At 34.8% G+C, this 15563-nt stretch overlaps 1 long non-coding RNA gene across 1 annotated transcript; it reads left to right on the top strand.

Moving 5' to 3' along the window:
* Positions 1 to 3124: 3124 nt before the first annotated feature.
* On the top strand, positions 3125 to 15140 carry LOC129273681 (uncharacterized). Its single transcript, XR_008585853.2, has 3 exons — positions 3125 to 3550; positions 8545 to 13463; positions 14581 to 15140. It is a non-coding gene; the product is annotated as an uncharacterized LOC129273681 (long non-coding RNA).
* The last annotated feature ends 423 nt before the right edge of the window (positions 15141 to 15563 follow it).

Raw genomic sequence — 15563 nt, 5'->3', positions numbered from 1 at the left:
AAGCAGTGGCGTACTGATGGGGGGCTTTGAAAGTGCTTGCCCCCCCCCCCCATTCTTTACGACCTAGAAAGAGAAAAGGAAAAGAAAGAGAGGAGGGTGGAATATGATATTACGTCAAAATCTATCACAAATTTGATATTTGTAATAAAAATGTCAAAATTTTGCTCGCTCGTTTCGTGCGCTCGAATTTTTAAATACGTTTTGCCCGATACGCCATATCTAGCCCCCCTTCCAAAATGTTTGGCTCATTACGTCACTGTTGTTAATTGATTCGTATCGCTACCCATCATTCAATTGCATAAAAACCGATTCGTTTCATTTTTTCATTGCATGTTTTCTTGAAAATTAATAAATCAACATATTACATGCATTTATTTTGTGCTCCAATATTTAGTGAACTCCTTCACAAAATGTACTCTTACACGCAAATTGATGAATGCAGTCAGCAACATTACAATGTTCGGCGAGCTCAGAGAAACAAAGCTTTTTATTTGATATAATATTTTATCACCTGAATTCAAAAATAATATCTAAGACATGGCTGAACTTGAGCGCTTTAATAAGTATGTTCATTTTCTGGTGGGGTTCACTAATCCCCACCATATTTACATGATTGGAATGTTTCAAACGAAAAACAAAAATGCAAATTTCCCCTTTTCTGTAGTTAATGTATCAACCATGACGCATGCATTGATTAAACCTTATAAATAAATCAATGTAATTATCCAAACATGTTAACCTTTATTTGAACTCATCATTATTTTGTCAACTTTTGATCTCAAGGGCCTTTTAAATGCCAGTTGTGTAATGAGTGAATCTTTTTGAGAGGGGACGACACGGTAGGGGTAAAATTCCGGGGTAAAATTCCGAAATAATAAGAGCGAAGCGAGCGAGAATACAAAAGTCTCATATGAAAGGTCGAATTTCATCATCAAATTATTTCATATTTAACACTCTTCGCATTCAGTTCCCCTTTTCTTGGTCGTAGAACTGTTGGGCGTCCCCTATCACCAGAGCCAGTATGTGTTTGATGTCATGTACAATTACACGCCCTCATACAAAATAACGACATACTTCGAAAACAATTTCATTCATGCTTTGTTGATCAAATGTGATTTTTTATGTTCTCATGCAGCTATTGATATGACAGATTAAAAATCAAAACCCAGTATGATTGTTATAAGCCTAATGGATCACGAGTATAAATATCAAATGTCAGTTAAGATGTTGTGCTGGTTCATATGAAACTGCTTCTTGAAATATTAGGTACAAGATAGGAATGTAAATGTTGCAATGGCAGAATTCTCCCACACAATCAATAATTTTGACGCCTGGGGACGAGGATATATTATGTTTACATTCGTGGAGCACGTGCAATTCCAATGTCAGCTTAGTCTGATCATACAGACACCAATTTTTTTCTCTAAAATATTACAGTATTTATTTTGGATGTTTGATTTTGAATAAGGCTGATTTTGAATTCCCGAAACGCTTCGATACTGACTGAATTTAGAGATATAAAATACATTAATGCAAAATTTATAGCATACTTTCTTCATATCACACAGTAAAAGTTTGATGACGCCCCGGGGGGGGGGGGGCGCACTTACATTGACGAGTGGATACCATGCGCGACCAAAAAAACACGTAAAAAGGATGTCCTTTTCACGATAGGGCACGTTACGTACGTAACGTGATAAGGGTGTCAAAAATAAAGAAAAAAGGCTGTCTATTTCGCTAGGAAAATTACGTGTTTATGGTCGAATTTGCGGGAATGATAAAACAAAATTAAAATGTTTTATAGAGGATGTCCATTTTGCCCCAACACTTCGTGTTTAGAGTCCGATTTGCGCGAGGTGTAGAAGGTGGGGTCGTACTAAACCAAATAAGGTAAAGCCGACGACCGAAGGACCCGTAACAATCAAACATTCCTGTACTTGTTTAGGGGTTCATTTCAGGGAATATTTGCCAAGAGTATCGTTTTGTTTCCAATACTTGTTAAGGGTAGGGTTTCACACGCCAATACTTGTTAAGGGGTGCATTTTCAGAATATGGAAATTACGTGTTTAGGGTGCTTTTCGAGACCCCATGGTCGCGCATGGTATCCACTCGTGAATGGAAGTGGCCCCCCCGGGGATGACGCAACAATCAGTCTTTTAGAACGAACAACATAATTTCAATATTTTGATTTTACAAAGAAGTCTTCTTTACACAGACTATTCTATCTGACAGTTCAGTTTGCTTAGTCTGTCGATATAGGCGCTGTGATCAAACGGTAATGGGAGATCAATAATAATTCAGTTCAACATGATTTGGCTTCGAATGTTTTTTTTAAACGTTTTTCATCAGAAATTAAGTGATGAAATTGTTGAAAAGATACAATGCCTACTACAGTATAATACTCGAATATGATACAAACAAAAATATTTAAGCTTTATAATCAATTAATCATGCACACATAATGACATACTTGTGACGAGTTATGATTACTCCCGGTGATTATTATTATTATTCAGAATGCGAATGGTCGACCTGAACACAGACGACAAAAAAAACTATTTGGTAAAGGAACCCCAATTTACCAAGAATGTTCATTTGCCCTTCTAAAGGCCTTAAACAACAATAATTTATTTCAGGCGCTTTTCCATGCCAGCTTTAGTATATAGTTTATGTGAAACTATTGAAGTGAAGTCTACGAAAATTTACAAGCTTCTGTATTCTACTACATTTGATACATCGTGAGACAACTGGTTATTTCTTCTAGTCAAACTTCTGTGTTTTCTTATTCATGATTATAGGCCTACACACAACACGCAAATTAAGAAGCAATTGAAAAGGCCTGCTAAATAAAATAACATTAAAAAAATAATAAGCATAGTAGCCTATATATTAGGCTTATAAGGGCTATTCACCCGACGTAGCCTGGTCATTTGAGTCTCCGAAACTTTCAATAAGTATTGTTTTAACAGGTCATTTTCACATAACCATTATCAAGACGCACGATGTCTTTTAATACTTCTTAGCAGTCATGACAAAAAAGAATCACCACCAACATTTCCGTGAAAACATGATCAGTAAGTATATTAGGGTCTGCGACGTATAAGACTACGAAAATAATATTCTCGGACTTCGGATTGAGTGTTTCGCGGAACAGGCAGGGGTCATATAACAAAGATCAGGGAAGCTATATGTTTTGGGTTCGTTCAACTGTGTATAAGCTTCTATTATGAATTTGGATTGCCTTGCAATGTGTTGCGAAATTTGGGGATTCCTATTGAAATTGACGGATATTTAATCGCATTTTCTACATTGTGAAATCGACATTAGACGGTGAACTTGCCCCTGGCATTGTTCGTTTGGTGTTCTTCAAGATCCGGCACTTGCCACTTATATATTGACTCTGCAGTGTAGGCCACACAACACAGATTGCACAGGTGCTTGGCTGGAACAGATCGTCTTTGAATCTTCGTGTTCTTGCTCCTTGGTCTTCTGCTACACCTTTTCTCGATCTCTCATTCTCATACCCTGCAACATCACAGGATCGAACACGGTGAGTTATAGGACCCTACTGATTTAACTCTTATTTTTCCACATTTTAATTCTTCTGTTGCTATTAATACTAGTCTAGTCCGTAGCTCAAAAGTAGAGAAATAGATGTGGTAGAGTATGCCTACAGTATCAAGTGTATGAGAGTGTGCTTTTAAACAAATTTTATACAGCATGCAAGTATGTTACACCAATCCGGAGGACTGTTACACGGATGATGATGATGATGATGATGAATATGATGATGAGGAGGATATGATGATGATGATGAATATGATGATGATGAGGATATGATGATGATAATGATGATGATGATGATGATGATGATGATGAGAGGTGATGATTGATGATGATGATGGTGATGATGATGATGATGATGATAACAATGATACTATTTTATGCAACATACTTTGACCAGGAGTTTTGGAGGTAGAACTGTACCCAATTCAATTTCAATATCAATTCATTTCATTTTCAACAGAACAAAGTAAAGTGGTCAAAATAATTACAATGAACTTATACAGACAATATAAATTGAGGCATTTACAATATATGATATTTTCTATAAGTGAAACAAAACAAAGTATTACGTATATAAGCAAAATATCATAAACTTTATAAAATCAAATTCTAAGAAAATGGAGGGATCCACTATAAAGCAGTGCTTGCATTGTGTGGACCCCTCTAAATAGGGGTCCACACACTATAGCTGCCCTACCTATAAACCTTGAGGTAAATGATAACTGGCATGGGTGTGCGTGGAAGGGGGGTTGAGAGAGAAAGAGGTGTCTTATCTGACTTCAAAAGAAATGAAATTCTCCATGAGAGTCTCCCTTGAGAAAATTACAAGAAATCCTCAATCCTTGAAATATATACAGACTTATAACTTTTTTAATACTTATATCATAATGTGTTGCTTTTATTAGCTTGTCACCTATGAATTCGCTTTATTTAAGTAAATTAACATGTCTGATGATAATTAAGCAAGGTTAACCCTTGTCGCCTTGCCATTTACCCCATAATTTACTTTATTTTTGTTGAGGTTAAATGTAGGCCTATATTTTCTTTTTCATGGGTTATACGGTTATATATATTATACTCACTTTTTATAGCCTAGGGAGGATCGAGACATTGAAAAATAAGTATCATTTATCATTATAAGCACTTTTGTTGACATACAGTATACACATGAAAATGAACATTTCGTTTTCGACGTGCTATCATGCATGTCTAGCTAGTCTTATGTTTTTCAGTAATTCGCAAAGTCTGAAGTAGTGAGACTAGAATCACTATAATATGTACTGTGGCTGCCTCTATCAATAATTAGATAGTCTTCACTCTAGACATGGTATAATTGCATGCCTAAAGTGTCAAAATTGAGTCTGTGCTTGCCGACTAATGCAAGTCAACGTTGACCTCAATACTGACATAACCTCGTTCTGTATATCAACAAACACAGCTGACTCATTTACATACAATTGAGGCTGTGGATTTCCCTTCTGTTATCCGCACTAGTCTCCGGTCAAGCATTTCCTTGTTAAATAAATCCTGTAATTGTGGTCGGTCAGACTTTATCACTGTATTTTATATTTTCTGTCTAGTGGCGTAACTATGTAACCCAGTAGGTCCATGGTAACCCCAGTCGGCTGGCCAAAAAAGGGGGAGAGGGGGAGACGAGAAAAAGAGGGAGAAAGGAAGAGATACGTAGTGGAAAGAAGAAATTATTGTACTCATAAATATGTTATATATATATTATGTTATATTACATGATAATTTGTTTTTCATATTAAACTCTATGAAACATGATTTGCTCAGGGTCTATGTGTTCATCGTTACCGGTGCTCGCATTGTCTGTTTAACGAGAAATATAATCCTGTTGTACTAAAACATCCCGTCAGTATACACCAAATATATTTCCTCGCACGTCGAGTTATTATTGTTTTATGCAGTGACATATGCTTCTTTTTAATAATAACTTAAAGTGATTGCCCCATTTTAAGGTCTGAATATTAAACATATCTTGTCCTTGCTTACGTTCGCATTAGTGGACTAGTGAGATATGTCTGCTCTTCATGAATAGTCCTTAAAATGTCCCTTTTTATGATTTTAATATAATTTTTTTAAAACTCGCGCTTCACGCTAGCATCATTTGGTTAGTGAAATACGTATGGTCTTAGTGAATTCCTACAAAAAAAAACCTTAGGATGCCCCTCTTCAAGTCAGAATTTCCTAATTTTTTAGCTCGCGCTTCGCGCTCGCAATATTTGATTAGTGAGATACGTATGATATCATGATTACAATGACTACAAAAACTTTTTCATGTGTTTAGATGTAATTCTAACAAAATCAGCAAGCGCTTTGCACTCGCATTCGATGACTATGGTGAGATATGTATACTCAAAATGGATCCCCAAAAAATAGTCCTTAAAATGTCCCTGTTTGGGATCAATATAGGGCCTATAAAACATATTTCAGCTCGCCCTTCGCGCTCGCATCATTTGGTTAGTGAAATACGCATGGTCTTCTTGAATTCCTACAAACAAACCTTAAAATGTCTTTCTTCAGGTCTGAATTTCCTAAATTTTCAGCCTGCGTTCACGCTCGCAATATTTGATTAGTGAGATGCGTATGTTAATCATGAGTACGAAAAGTGCTTCATGTGTTTAGATGTAATTCTAACAAAACCAGCAAGCGCTTTGCACTCGCATTAGATGACTATGGTGAGATATGCATACTCTTAATGGATTCCTAAAGAATATTCCTAAAAATGTCCCTGTTTGGGGTCAATATAGGGCCTATACAAAAAAAAATCAGCTCGCCCTTCGTGCTCTCATCATTTGGTTAGTGAAATACGTATGGTCTTCGTGAATTCCTACAACCAAACTTTAAAATGCCCCTCTTCGGGTCTGAATTTCCTAATTTTTTAGCTCGCGCTTCGCGCTCGCAATATTTGGTTAGTGAGATGCGTATGTTAGTCATGACTACAAAAAGTGCTTCATGTGTTTAGATGTAATTTTAACAAAACCAGCAAGCGCTTGGCACTCACATTAGATGACTATGGTGACTGTGAGACATGTATACTCTTAATGGATTCATTAAAAGATAGTCTTTAAAATGTCCCTGTTTGGGGTCAATATATACCAAAATTTCAGCCTGCGCTTCGTGCTCGCATTGTTTATTTACCGAGACATGTACGTATCATGATTACATAAAAATGCTTATAATGTCCCTTTTTAGGTTTGAATATAAAAAATTTTCAGCTCGCGCTTTAATTGCGCTCGCATTATTTGATCAGTGAGATACATATCTGTTTAATGGCACAGTCCTTAAATTTTCTCTATTATAGGTCAGTATGCTTTGGCAATTGAGCGCGCTTCGCGCGCCCACTAATACCGTGTTTACACTTAATCGGCATTTGGTTCAGAACCAAATGCCGATGCAGAATCGGCATTTGGATTGCGTTTACACGTTGTTACAGCTCGCTGTTCAGAACCGCGAGCCGATGCAAAAACCTGAAATGATACGCATACCAACAATATACGTCATAATAAAGACAACGCTGGATCAGTGCGCTTACAATTACGTCACAATGGTAAAGTAATTGAAATGCGCACAAATTGCCGGTGAAGAATCGGCTTTCTGTTTACACGTAGTAAAAAAGTCGATTCTGCATCGGCTCGCGGTTCAGAACCTACTACTTTGGTGGTGCAAATTGCCGGTTCTGAACCGCGAGCCGATTCAAGTTGCTTGCGTTTACACGCTATGAAAAAGCCGATGCTGAATCGGCTCGCGGTTCAGAACCGCGAGCCGATTCAAATGCCGATTAAGTGTAAACACGGTATAAGTGACTCAAAATTGTTGCCGGTGACCCATGGTACGCCACTGTTTCTGCATGTCATTTTATTTTATTCTTTGTTTTGTAATATTGATTTACGGTTTGGTCATTATTGCCTTCCCAAGTTAAACATAATTAGTTTATTAAACATAATTATACCACCCCATCAACACCCCATATGCATTTAAATTCTAAGATCCTTTTTAAGACCCTTCATTTTAAGACCAAAAATATACAAATGCAATACCTTTGTGAGAATATGTCCGATTTGGGCGCAGAACTTGGCTTAATACAAATTTGAGCAATGCTCAAATTTGTATTAAGTGGCTCTAAAAAGGCACTTTATTATGCGTTTCGAAACAAGCTTCAAAGAAAAAGAGAAAGAGGTGAGGGGGTCGAGGGGTGATTTGGCGGAGTATACAGCAAGTGAACAAATTGTATATTAATTTTGTTATCTATTAGATGTATATTAATTAAAATAAACTTGAACTCGAACTTGAAGATAGAACCTTCACGTTGTTGCATCCTCGATGGGATGGAACAAACTTCCTCTCACATTTCGACAATCTCCAACAATAATCGAATCGTTCAAGAATTCCGTAAAAACTTTTTATTATGTTTTAGGCAACAGTACTGCCTTCAATTTTATATTACAATGTTTTTGTTTGTTTTTGTGTGAGTTAGGTACATTGAAATTTTGAGAGCTTTGGGCCATCTGGGAAAAGTGCGTTATGATGCAGAATGCCCAAAACAAGACTGGGGAATAGAGAGAGAAGAGAGAGAGAGGGGGTGGCCAGGGGTGGTAAACGACCCCTCGATCTTTGTGCTATATTTTGTTTTTCAAGTTTACGCAAAGGGGGGGGGGGCACTTTAAGTTTCAAATTGCCATGATGCCGGAACAGATTGGGCCTAATACTAATTGGCCTACATTTTTATGAATATGGTACCATATAAAGTGAGAAATTATTTTTTTAAAGATGAATTTTGAGCTTGAATTGAAACGGGTGCTTGAACAATAATGAATCGACTTGATCGTCTCGCCCCTTCCTTAGTTTCTTTCTTACATAAATGTAAATATATGATGTAAAAAATAAATATATAATGTAAAAAATAAATATATTCCATCTAGTTATACATCCTTTTGTCTTTTATTAATCGAACAGATAAATTATGCCTGAGAAGAAGGACATTATGAAAACCATCACCACGGACAACATCAGTCACACGAATGTTGATAATAATGACAGATTAAACGCAAGGAATATGCAAATAACACAGTCGGACTTGAGACGAAATGAAGGAGAGGGAAACATTGACAGCGTCCAACTCTCAAGACAGAACAGTAAATCAGTCACCAAGAACGAACGGTCAAGCGCCAACTACGATGGATGGGGGCCAGTCTTTAAATCAAGGCGGGATTTCGTCGACATGCATCTCTTTTGATTCATCGATTTTGACAACGAAGGCAAATAAAATTTAGCAAAATATACATTTTAACAACATCGTTTACAGCAAGACAAGTCTTATGAATAAATAAAACTGCATTTTTTCGGGGCATGATGCCACAAAATAGGAAGGATCTGGCGATGTAGACCAATTCGTACTGTCATATCGGAATTGCTTCTACTTCTAGAATGAAAAGAGCTTTAAAGATGCAGAAATCAGATCTGACATAATATTCAGATGTGATGTGATGCTGACAACCATCTATAAACCGCAATATGACGTAGTTACTTGCCTGTGGGCTGAACTTTTCCTCGATCTCATTTCATGGGGCCATGTATCATTGAAATGAAATTAGTGAAATATAATGGGACAAGTGCATGTTCGTGTATTAGAGAATTATTTTGACCTTTTAAAAAAAATTGTACTAATTGAAGGTAAGTTTGAAGAAAACGATGTATAAATTTAATCGCACAGTATTTTAATCTTTTTGACACAATGTACATGTAAATATTTCAATGTATTTGCCTATATTAGGCGTTTTTTTATGCCAACTTGATCTTTTTAGAAATATTATTTTAACTGCTGTAAGATTAGTTATTTCTGCCAAAGGCTATGGACCAAATGATAGGACAAGTCATTAGGCCTATATTATATTGCCTTCCAACAAATAAATATTGTTTTTGTCAAAGTTAATTTAAGTACTGATATTATATGCCATTATATATCCCATAATAATTTGCTGCAAAAATAATTTAATGTTGTGTTCAATGCCATGGACTCCATTATTTTAATTGCTAAAAATATATGTACAGTATAAGCAGGGAATCCCTGGTATAAGACAATGACAATAAAAGAATAGTTTTTAGTTGGGGAAAGAAGCGTGTACATTTTTAGGAAATTTGCAACAATTAAATACATTATCTACATTCCCCAAAGCTTTTCAACAAAGCTTTTTTTATGGATTCAGCCGAATTAGATAGGCAATTTCTGTAATGTGAAAAAATTGATTCACCGTAATTTAGAATATTTTACCAAATATTTGCAATAGTTGAAATATCTTGAAGGTTTACTCTAATTTACGCAGTTTTAATGTTTTAAGATGTATATAGCAGTCATATTGTTGTCACACACAGTAAGGTTGTACAACGGATAGGATTTTTATCAAATATTTTGTTTACAAAATCGATGATTCGAAGTAGTGCTAAGTTTTTATTCAAAGAAATAGTTTTACTTTTGAGTGACGAGTAAAAAAAAGTGCTCAATACCTGTAGTTCCATTTTATTTTTCAATCGCAATAGGCCTAAAAAAATACTGAAAATGAAGAATTTATTATCATTCCAGATTAATCTAAGAGTTTAATATTTTATCTTAACGGTGGTTGTGTTTGTGTTTAATATATAATTTTGCTTGTGTCTGATGTTCTCGATGTAATTAAGCGCAACTTTCTCTGTTGATCTATTGTTGGAAAAGGGCTTCTTCATGTACCTCTATTAGTCCAAGGAGATATCTCCTTGATTAGTCAATGCCTACATACAAGCATTAGATAAACAGCGCCATCTTTGATGAAAATTGTACAACTTTTAAAGAAAAAAATATATAGCATTCATCTTCAACGTCATTTCCACAGTCAGCCCCTTCGGCATCCACATTAATAATTCTCGGAGCGTAATTACTCAATGGATATAGTTTATATTATGAGAATTATTTTAAAACTAAAAAAAAAAGTTTATTCACAAATAGATGGCTGATTATATTTTCATTTGTTTTGTAGTTGAACTGAAATGGGAACGTCTTTTAAAATAATCTGTTTACAATGTTCTAGCGGTGTTAAGATTTCAGAATGAATGGAATGAATTACTAATGAACGTTTTCTCGATTCGTACACTAGCCCCTTAAAAATACGAAATGTGAAATCAACATTTGAAAGGCTGGAGGAGTGACACTCTTTCTAAATGTTGCATTTACCACTTTAAATGGTTCGACCCAACACTTAAAATGTTGAATTCAGCTTTATGCACTTGGTTAGATGCATGTAAAACATTTGGAAAAGGTTGTCACTCCAACTGTAAAAATGTTGATTTAGCTTTTAATTTTTAGAGTATGTTTTTTATTCATTTCATTATGACTTGTTTACTTTCATATAGTCTTTCAATGGTTCTGCCGAAGTATTCGTAATTGTCTCGATGTAGGGTCTTTTTACCTTTAATACGATATTTTTAGTCAACGTATAACGCAGTAAACGGTTTAAATTTCGTTATCACGTCAGAGGCTGCCCCAGTTCCGATTTTGTTTTCAATATTCCTCTCTTTCTCAAGACTGATTATCACTTAGACCGTCTTTATGTCAAAATTACGAAACATCGGAAAGATGTGATTTCAGATCATTGCATGTTATTTTACTCAAATTGTAAGTAAACTCTCCAATTAGGGGTGTCCTTTAATACTGATTGGGCGATGATATACTGGAGCTCAACTTCGGGCGTGGGCGAATTTTTCGGATTTTTTTTCTTTTCATGACTGTATACGCACTGTGAAAACTTCTTTCAAATAAAATATACTGTATACGATGTGTTCCAAGACAATGTATTATAACGTTTACACACGTGAATAAACTATAAATTATCCTAATATTACTTTTATATTCGTTAATGAGTTCATTTATTTACATGTTTTACATTAAAATAAGGGTGATGTCGAACAGAAACCCAACCTACACTTGAATACGATTGCATTTATGAGCACCGAAAATGCGGCAATAATAATTCCATTTGATTCATGTGGGGGGGGGGTTAAAAAAACAAGACTCGAATCATACAGCCGCTTTATCCGCAAAACAAAAGCAAGGAATCGACTTACGAATTATTCGATCTAGGCAGCCCCATTTCTTAAACTCAAAGATCCATTACCATCAACAGATATAATATGATTTAGAGAAAGTTTGCAGAATCCCTCATGCGATTATCCTTTAAAGAAAAGCAAATGCAAAATACACAAATTAATGAGTTTAAAAGAATAAATTACACTCACCTTATTATTCCCTTGTGGCGTGGTGACAAGAATAGTTCACTCATTATTGTGATTGGTATTAATAATGGCCACAGGCGATTATCCCAAGAATAAAGGGGGACGGTGGGCGGGGACATGTCCCAGGGGGGTCGTCAGGTTATCATCCCCTCGGATTTTAGAGCTTTATTTTTATTTTCGTTTACTCTATGTGCAACATGAAATATGAACCAATCACTTCTATATGATTATGTTTTTCGACGAAGAGTCTATTTTTGTAGTAAAAATAACTAACTTTTTTTCAATTTTATTTCGCGACATTTTTAAACTAACACAAAATCTAACACCGAAACCTCAAATGCAGATTGGGGCCGTGATGTCTTGATGCCCTCCCCCCCCCCCCCCTCATTACATAGAATCGCAGCCACTGATAATGGCTGTGTCCTCGAGGTTATCAATGATTATATTCCTTGTGAGACCAATTGAAATTGAGTAAACAACATATTAAGAGAAAGCACCGGGCGATGAAGATATAAGTTGTAACATAAGGGAATAGATATAATGAATGCCGAGGCGTTGATAATGAATGACCCATCATTATATCCAACGAATTGAGCGCCACTATTTACATTATTATTACCCATCTTCATCACCACAATAACGTCATCTTCGTCATCGTCGTTTTCATAACGGTCCATAGGAAGCAAAACAGACTGAAAACATAAATGATATAATTTTTCTATGGGTTCCTGTGACGATGAATCGATTCATGACATAAGTGATTTTTAAGTAATATAATCATCGTAATCAGTCTAATTAGCATAATGAGCTAATTAGTATAAGTGTAATATATAGGTATTTGCGAAAGTCCATCCAGAAAACCCCCAAATCTTTGATAATACTGCTCCTTATGGTTTTCTATGGCGAGGAATTCATTTATGACATCATTGTTTTTCCACTTTAACCAATGATATCATTGTAATTAAAATTAGCATAATGAGCTAATGAGCATAATATGTGCAATATGTATATTTTATCAAAGTACTGTCTATAACGGCCAGAAAACATAAATTATGCATCTATTCTATGGTGACGAGGCATTCATTATTTTATGACATTACTTTTCGCTTTTGATCAATGTAGGCATTGTAATTAACATAAAAGCTAATCAACATATAATACTGCTCTTCTAATGCTTTCTATGTTGAGGAATTGATTTATAACACCTAATTTCCCTTTTAACCAAAGACAATTTCTTAATCAGAATAATCACCATAATTCACTAATAAACATCTATGTGCAATATATAAATATATATATTCCTTTGTTATTTTATATCAGGAATGAATGAAAACATGAATAATACAGCTATCCTCTTGTTTTGTATGACGAGGAAATCAGTATGACATTATTTTTTCCCTTTGAATAAAAGTAGGCATTGTAATTAGCATAATTGGCATAATGCGCAATATAAAATATTTTTTCTGTCACTGCATTGCCTAAAACGGCTTGAAAACATCTGATAAAACAGCTTTTCTAAAGTTTTCCACGACAGAGAATTCATTTATGACTCGAGTTTTCATTTTTTTATTTAATGTTATAGTTTTAATGAACATAATCAGCATAATGCACTAGTTGGCAAAATTATGATATATATATATATATAAATATCTAAATATATTTATATAAATAGAAATGTCTAAAAAGCCTGAAAATATGAATGATAATTATTTCATACGGCTTTCTATGACTTTAGTCCTGTAGTTCCTATGGCTGGAACTGAGGTCCTATACTTTATCTCAGTACAGCGGCGAAGAAATATATGTATTGCACCTTATTAGCACACTATGTTAATTACATTAATTACAATGATTACAATTTGTAAAAATAGAAACATATATTGTCGTAAATGAATTCCTCACTATAGGAAAACATAAGAAGAGCTGTATTTAAATTATTCATGTTTAGGCTTTCTAGATATAACAAGTACAATGAAATAATATAATAATAATATAATAATATAGGGTATTTATATTGCGCACATATCCACCTTGTTAGGTGCTCAAGGCGCTCCTATATTACCCGGCTAAGCTAGGCGTTCATAGCGCACACAGCTTTTTAAGGAATTACTTCCTACCGGTACCCATTTACCTCACCTGGGTTGAGTGCAGCACACTGTGGATCAGTTTCTTGCTGAAGGAAATTACGCCATGGCTGGGATTCGAACCCACGACCCTCTGTTTCTATATATCTATATATTGCACATGATTTATGCTAATTTCAATGCCTACATTGGTTAAAAGGGAAAAATAATGACATAAATGAATTCTTCGACATAGAATACAGTTGGATTTGCTATACTGTTCATGTTTTCAGGCATTCTCGATAAAAAATATTAATTAGTGCATTAACCTAGTTATTCTTTTTAAGACAGTGTCATTGGTTAAAAGGGAAATGTAGTGTTATACATTAATTCCTCATAGAAAACATTAGAAAAGCTGTATTTAGTTTTCAGGCTGTTGTAAACAATACTTTGTCAAAGAATCGATATTGCACATATATGTTAATTAGCACATTATGCTAATTACAACAATTACTTTGGCAAACATGGAAAAATAGTGTCATAAATGAATTCATCGTCATAGAAAACCCTAGACGTGCTAGAAGGGATGTATCATCTATGTTTTATTTTGCAAAGCCATATTTAGCAGACCTGCCAACCAGTACGTTTCTGCAACCAAAATACGGCAGTACGTTTTTTCTTTAAAAAATACGTTTTTTTTTTAATCGTAATTTATTGAGAAAAATCATCTTTATATGTCTCTATTTCATAAAACTTACACAAATATGGTTATTAGATCAATGTAATTTCAGGTAACTTGTTTTTTTTCAATCAATTTGTTAAAACCAGGGTGAGATATACATATGTTTAAATGTTTTTTTTTTCATCTGCAAGAGCAGTGCGCATTTTAGCTTGCATGCAGCTTGAGCGCCGCGATGAGTGAGTGCGCCACGTATTTTATTGTTTTAATTATGAAAAACACTTTATGGGGGAAAATACGCTTTTTTCTATCACATAATACACTTTTTCATTCCCAGAGGTTGGCAGGTCTGATTTAGGCTTTTCCAAAGATTCTCCTTTTCCATTATCAACCTTTTGTAAATAATTAACATTTTGTATGCATTAGTGTTAATATGTAAATATGTGTATGTACATGTGCAATGTTTGAAATAATTGTGTGAATATATTTTTATGAGAATGGAATAAATAAATGATCAATAATAAAACAATTGTCATTAATCGATTCCATAGAAACCCTTAGAAAATTAATATTATCTATGTTTTCAGTCTTTGCTGGTTTAAGAATAGTAGTATATTACATATTTGTACATACGCTAATTAGATGATTACGCTAACTATGCTAATTACAAAAAATTATCACGGTTGCCAAGGTGGCAACCAAGCTGAATTTATTTCAATACCCATCTAGAACACGAAAAAAAAAACCCTTGTACTTCACAACTTTTCCAAGTATAACAAATTCTACTGGACTATTTCATGTTAAGGTATGCAACTGATACGCTTAAGAATAACCAAGAGCTGCAAATTCAATTTCAATGAGATGATCGTGTGATTCAACCTGAAAGATGCAAGATGCTCGGAAAAACAAGCGGTCTACACCAAACATAGACAGATCAGTACCTGAAGGAAAGGAGCCCCCACATCACCCCCG

Source organism: Lytechinus pictus, chromosome 12 (genome assembly GCF_037042905.1).
Source record: "Lytechinus pictus isolate F3 Inbred chromosome 12, Lp3.0, whole genome shotgun sequence".
In the NCBI taxonomy this organism is placed as follows: domain Eukaryota; kingdom Metazoa; phylum Echinodermata; class Echinoidea; order Temnopleuroida; family Toxopneustidae; genus Lytechinus; species Lytechinus pictus.
Note: the sequence above shows the minus strand (reverse complement) of the source record. Positions and strands in the feature narration are given on the sequence as shown.